Below are 6,929 nucleotides of genomic sequence, written 5' to 3'. Positions count from 1 at the left end.
ATGGCTTTAGAAAAACCTATTTTTGTTGACAAACAAGTTTCTTTGGATAAACACTCTTTGTATTCAGATTTGTTGTATTTTGAAATGAAGCACTACATGCTCCTTTTATAAACTTCTGAACATGATCCTTCAACTACATTCATTAAATATAACCACTACCTAACTCACAATTAATGAACTCTATTGCATGCTTAAGCTAGACCCACTCTCAACTTTTTTGCACTCTCCTAGACAATTATAACAACTTCCAACTACCAACATTTAAGTTTACCCAACAAAATCCCCCCGTAAACTTAAATGCTCTTCTTGTCCTTCATTCCAAGTATCATCTTGTTCTCGAACAGAGAGGATGGCAGTGGCTTTGTAAACAAATCTGCAGCTTGTGCTCGACTTTCGACATGCTCCAACTCTACATTTCCTTCTTTCACTTGTTCTCGGATGAAGTGAAATCGAACATCAATGTGCTTGCTTCTCTCATGATTGACCGGGTTCTTTGCCAATTCAATGATCGACTTGTTATCAACTCGGATCATAGTCCCCTTTTCTTGCTTCAATTCCAGTTTGCGTAGAAGGTTTCTAAGCCAAACTGCATGGCAGACACTCCAGGATGCTGCAACGTACTCTGTTTCACATGTTGACAGTGTTACAATGGGTTGTTTCTTTGAAAGTCAGGTGAACGTCGTGCTCCCTATGAAGAATACATATCCAAACGTGCTTTTTCGGTCATCAACATCTCCACACCAATCACTGTTTGAGTAGCCGACTAGTCGGTAATCATCCGTTCTAGTATACATCAGGCCTAGTGACATTGTTCCTCTCACGTACCTTAGAATTCTCTTTAGGGCCTTCCAATGAGTATACCTTGGTTCCTCCATATACCGACTTGTTATTCCTACACTCAGCATTAAATCTGGTCTGTATTTGTAAGATACCTGAGACTTCCAATCAGACTTCGGTATTTGCTCGCATCAACTCGGTCTCCATCTGCATACTTAGAAAGTTTTGTGCCCATTTCTATAGGAATGGAAACTGGGTTGCAACTTGTCATCTTAAACTTCTTCAAGACCTCCTCAGCATACCTTTCCTGCGACATAAAGATATCGTCCTTCCCATGAATGACTTCCAAACCAAGGAAATACTTCATAAGACCTAAGTCGGCCATCTCGAACTCCTTCTTCATCACTTCTTTAAATGTTTCAATTAGCTCAGCATTATTCCCTGAGAAGATAAGGTCATCAACATAGAGGGCAATGAACATCACATCTTCTCCTTTCTTCTTTATGTAAAGAGCATGTTCATAAGGGCACTGCTCATATCCATTCTTCTTGAAGTATGTGTCAATTCTTTCATTCGTGGAGCTTGCTTCAAGCCATAAAGTGCCTTCTTCAATCTCAACACTTTCTTATTTTCGCCTTTTCGCATGTTTTCGAGTGGTTGTTCAACATATACTTCCTCCTCCAAGACTCCATTCAGAAATGTTGACTTCACATCCATCTGCAAGATTGTCCATTTTTGTTGAGCTGCTAAGGAAATCAACAACCTGATTGTTTCCATCCTCATCATTGGAGCGAATACTTCGTCATAGTCTATTCCTTCCTTCTGCTTTATATCGCTCGACTTCACCATCAACATTTGTTTTCTTCTTGTACACCCATTTTACGCCAATAGGCCGAGCTCCTTTGGACAGATCAGTTAGCTCCCACATGTTGTTGCGTTCGATTGTTCCAATCTCCTCATTCATCGCCTTTTGCCACTTCTCCTCATGTACAACCTCTTCAAAGCTCAAGTCTTCTGAATCTGCCAAAAAACATATAACATGTACTTCATCAGTCGAGTTGTATATGTCTTGCAAGTTTCGCGCTCTAGGCTGTAGAGGTTCATCTTCTTCATCAGAAGTCTCATGATCTCTCACAACTAGTGGTATATCTATTTCCAAGCTTCTAGACTCCTTCTCCAAGTAGTTCCACTTCCACTCGCTCTCTTCATCAACTTGAACATCTCGACTCATAATCATTTTCTTTGTTATTAGGTTGAACAACTTATACGCCTTGGTTTTTTCATCGTACCTAATAAACACGTACTTCTTGCTCTGATCTTCAAGTTTGGTCCTTTGTTGAGTTGGAACATGACCATAAGCAATGCTGTCAAACACTTTGAGGTGAGACACACTCGGCTTTCTTCCACTCCAGACTTCTTGCGGTGTTTTCTCGTTCAGCTTGGCATGTGGACATCTATTTTGCACATAGATGGCACATTGCACTACTTCTACCTAGAACTCCTTAGGCACGTTCTTGTTTTTCAACATTGTTCGAACCATGTCAAGAATGGTTCGATTTATCGTCTCAACTACTCCATTCTGTTGGGTGAGTATGGTGCTGTCAGAAATCTCCTTATTCCTTGCTCCTCACAATACTTCATGAGCTCGGATGAGATGAACTCGCTTCCTCGGTCAGACCTAACATATTTGATAGGCATGACAGTCTCTTTTTCAACCATTGCTTTAAACCTTTTAAACACTTGGAACACCTCGAATTTCTCCTTCAAAAATACACCCATGTTTTTCTTGAAAAATCATCTATGAAAGAAATGAAATACATTTTCCCACTGAAAGATTCAAGGGTAATGAGTCCACAAATGTTTGTGTGAATTAATCTGAGTTGTTCCTTTGCCCGGTACTCGACAGTCCTCGAAAATGAGGTCCTCGGATGCTTTTCGAGCACACACTCTTCACAAAATTTCTTTTCAAACTCCACAGTCGAGAGTCCTCGCACCATCATCTTTTTCACCAACTTTGCCAACCCACCAAAATGCAAGTGGCCAAACCGAAAGTGCCACATCATAACTTCATCCTTCACGTCAAGTTTCAAGCACCTCTCTTGGACTATTTTCAAGTTCAGCTTGTACATCCTGTTCTTCTTCATCTCTACTCGAGCAATCAATCGATCCAACTTGTCTTTCAAGTATGTACTCGGTCTTTCATCAGAACCGAGTAGTCTTTCTCTATAGGTTGGGTACATAGTACACGTCTTTGATTTCTCCAACTCGATTGTTCTTTTGCAGGTACTAGATTGTACATTGGCCTTTTATTGCCACCTTTGATGCATCTCCAAATGATATGTGTCCAGTCTCAACTTTGGTGAGCTCCTTAAAAATATTCTTGTCCCCGCACATGTGGTTGTTTGCTCATGTATCAAGGTACCAAACCAAGTTGTCAGAACAACTCGGACTTACCTCGGCACCTAATCTCCTGGACATCATTAATACTTCTTCTTCCTCGACATCCTCAAAAAGGAAGTTCGTTTCCTTCTTGCTTTCAAATCGGCAGTCTTTCACGAAATCTCCAACCTTCCCACAATTGTAACATTTAACTCCTGAGTAGCAGTCTTTGGCAAAATGGTCGTACTTCCCACATTTGAAGCACTCAACTCCTCAGTTGCTCGACTGACCTCCTCGACCTGTACCACCACGACCTCCACCTTGCCCTCGGCCACACCAGTTTTGTTGGACGACCTGTTCTTGACCTCTTTCATATCCTCCTCTGCCTCTACCACCTCGGCCTCGAGTGTTCTGAGTATAAGGAACCTTCTTCTCCCTAATGGTTGTCTTTGCTTGGAGTGCTTGATTAAAGGACTCCTCCTCCTTCTTCTTTCTCCGCTACTCATGTGCTTCAAGCGACCCGGCAAGCTCTTCCACCGAGAGTAGTGTCAAGTCCTTGGATTTCTCTATTGCGCAAACTATATTCTCGAAGTCGTCGGTTAACAACCTCAAGATTTTCTCCACCACTCGGCAAGCGGGCAATGTCTCTCCATTTCTACTAAGCTGATTCACTACAGTCTCAACTCGGGAGACGTACTTGACAACCCCTTCATCTTCCTTCATCCTCATCCTTTCAAGCTCTCCTTTGGGAGTTTGAAGTCGAACTTGCTTCACACGATTATCCCCTTTGTAGGCCTTCTCTAGAATATCTCACGCTTCTTTTGAAGACATAGCATTTGCTATCTTCTCAAAGCTGGACTCATCAACAGCTAGGTACAACACGTACAAAGCCATTTATTCCTTTGCTCGTGTTGCTTTTAACATAACAAGCTAGGCTATCGTCATTCCTCCAACGTCCTCTGGTTCTTGGTGCCCATTTTCGACCACCTCCTATACTTCTTGGGAACCAAGGAGAGCCTTCATCTGCAGGCTCCAGTTATCATAGCCGACACCTTTTGATAACTTCGGCAGGGGCATGTTGTTAGCTAAGCTGGCCATCTCGATCAAACTCTTTAACTCTCTGATACCAATTTGTTGACAAACAAGTCTCTCTGGATAAACATTCTTTGTATTCAGATTTGTTGTATTTTGAAATGAAGCACTACATGGTCCTTTTATAGGCCTCTGGACATGACCCTTCAACTATATTCATTAAATATAACCACTACCTAACCCACAATTAATTAACTTTATTACATGCTTAATTAATGCTAGACCCACTCTCAACCTTTTGCACCCTCCTAGACAATTATAACAACTTTCAACTACCCACATTTAAGTTTATCCAACAACTTTTGATTTCAAGTCCTTGGTTGGGATAGTTAGATGGTAGATGGGAGAGTTTTAGAATTAGGGAACATATTTTTTTTGTGGAATTTACATATTTTGATGTTTTTTCAGTTTGAGTATGGTTTATAGTGGTAAGCTAATGAATTTAGAGAACGATAAAGGGGGTTTAGTGAATGGGTTGTTTGTGGGAAAGGACATAATTGTGGCAAGCATGTTTAAAAAGTTGAGTAAAAATAAGTATCAAAGAAAGAAGCATGTGGATGACTTCTGTAGGTTCTACATTCAGCTTGTTTTTTCAGTGTTTTACTTTCCAAGAAACTCACAAAGCGTTACGAGTGTGTCTTTTAGTTTGTAAGATGTTTTAGATGAATAGGGCATGTATAATTGGGGATTGTTGTTCATAGGTTAATAGATATTTCTTTAAATAGGGGTTCATCAAACTTCCATTAGCAAACAAATGATTCTACGTTATACTTAGCTGAATGTGTGGTTGTTTTATAGGTACGTGGTTATTGATGAATGTTGTAGACATTATTAGGAGAAAGAGATTCTTGGATGAAAAAATTTATTCACTTTTTGTTGTTCTATTCATGTCATCAACAATACAATTTATAGACTTATAATTTTCGTCTGTTGTACTCTCAACAGCTATAAACAACTAGTATATTAACTATCCAACGGTTAGTGTATTAACTATTCAACGGTTACTACATTAATCACCCAACGACTATAAACGGCTAATATACCAACTACCAACGACGGCTATAACATAAATTTTATTCTATTTAAGTTTACCTGAAAAACATTTGTAAAGTACAAGTACTTTTTGTGATTATTATCAGGAATTATTGAAGTGTACGCACTGATGTTAATTACTATGAATTTTGTGTTTTAAGTTTGGGCTATTGAACATTTAACTATTCTCGATGTTTCACAGAAGAGCAAAAACAATTAGATGAAATACGCGAAGCTTTGTCAAGTGCTAAGTAACTTGGAGTTAGATCTAATGCTTGATTTGAAAAGAAGTGGGAACAACTTTTTGAAGAACAAAGGCTTTGTGAAATTCAAGTCGAGGCTAATGAAAAGCAGATAACTGAATTTCAATGTAGACTTCAAGTATTAGAAGAAAACGTTTTTGCTGATAAGCCATGTTTTGGGAAAGGTCGCGAGGATCCATAAACCACTATTGCGCCAAATAGACATGTTACTAGTTATATTGAGCATAAAAGTTGTTTTGCCAGGGTGAACTTGGGAATGTTGTACCGTAGATGCACCTCAGATGGTGAGGGCGACTAAAGTTGGTTAGTATATATGTAAATTGCCCTATGTATGTAAAATGTATACAAATTTTGTGAGTGAAAAGTTGGTGGTGGTCTTCCATTCGGGTAATAGTTGAGGTGCAAAACCAGATATTTTTGTAACACCACTTTCGAGATGTTACCTGTAATTTATATAATTATCAAAATATATCATTATAATAAGTAGGAAAATTCACAATTTTTTTTTTCAAAAGTCACTTTCTAAAATGTTCATCGAAATGAAAAATTATTATCCGATGTAAGCATTAATAAAATAAATCAAAATGATTTAAGGTGTCAAAACCAAAGCTTATTAAAAAATTCTTTCAAGTTCAAATCTCAAAATCAATCAACTATTGCTTAATTTTAATACTTAAAGCAGTATAATACTAATTATCACACATCATGAATATCTTTTATGATAAAAGTAGAACTCATATATTCTTTTTTTCACAACTTTAAACATCTAAACATACTCATCACATCTCACTATTCTTTTTCACATAAACAACCCGATGCATACATATATAATAATCAATAAAATTCTTCAATCTAAAACTATTTCTTTATTTATTTCACAAAATACTGACCGATGTACTCTCTAACGCGAACTTTATAAACATTATATATATATATATATATATATATATATATATAACCACCAACTTATTATTCCCGTTATATTAAAATAAAAAACAAAACAAAATAAACCTCCATTACGAATGGCGGATCTTCACAAAAATTTTTTAGGAGTCAAAAATAATATACTCAAAATTTATATATTTAATATTACTGTGATTAATTCAATAAAAATAAATACATAATCTAGTATATCTATAACTATGAAAGAAATTACACATATCTAAAAAAATGTCTATGGTTTTTTTTATATTTTTGAACTCATGGTAATTGAATCATAATTAAAATTTTCACTTAACTTTTTTCGATGTAAATAACCATATTATCTGTAAAATATTTATCTTCCATTTTATTAACGTGTATTTGAATCAAAAAGTCTTCACAAGCTTTCATTTCATTATTATGCTATGAGCAATCATATTATCATGTTTTCATCTTCTCTAGCAG

This window comes from Vigna unguiculata, chromosome 7 (genome assembly GCF_037176805.1).
Source record: "Vigna unguiculata cultivar grain cowpea cultivar isolate G323 ecotype 2 chromosome 7, ASM3717680v1, whole genome shotgun sequence".
Classification (NCBI taxonomy): Eukaryota; Viridiplantae; Streptophyta; class Magnoliopsida; order Fabales; family Fabaceae; genus Vigna; species Vigna unguiculata.
Note: the sequence above shows the minus strand (reverse complement) of the source record.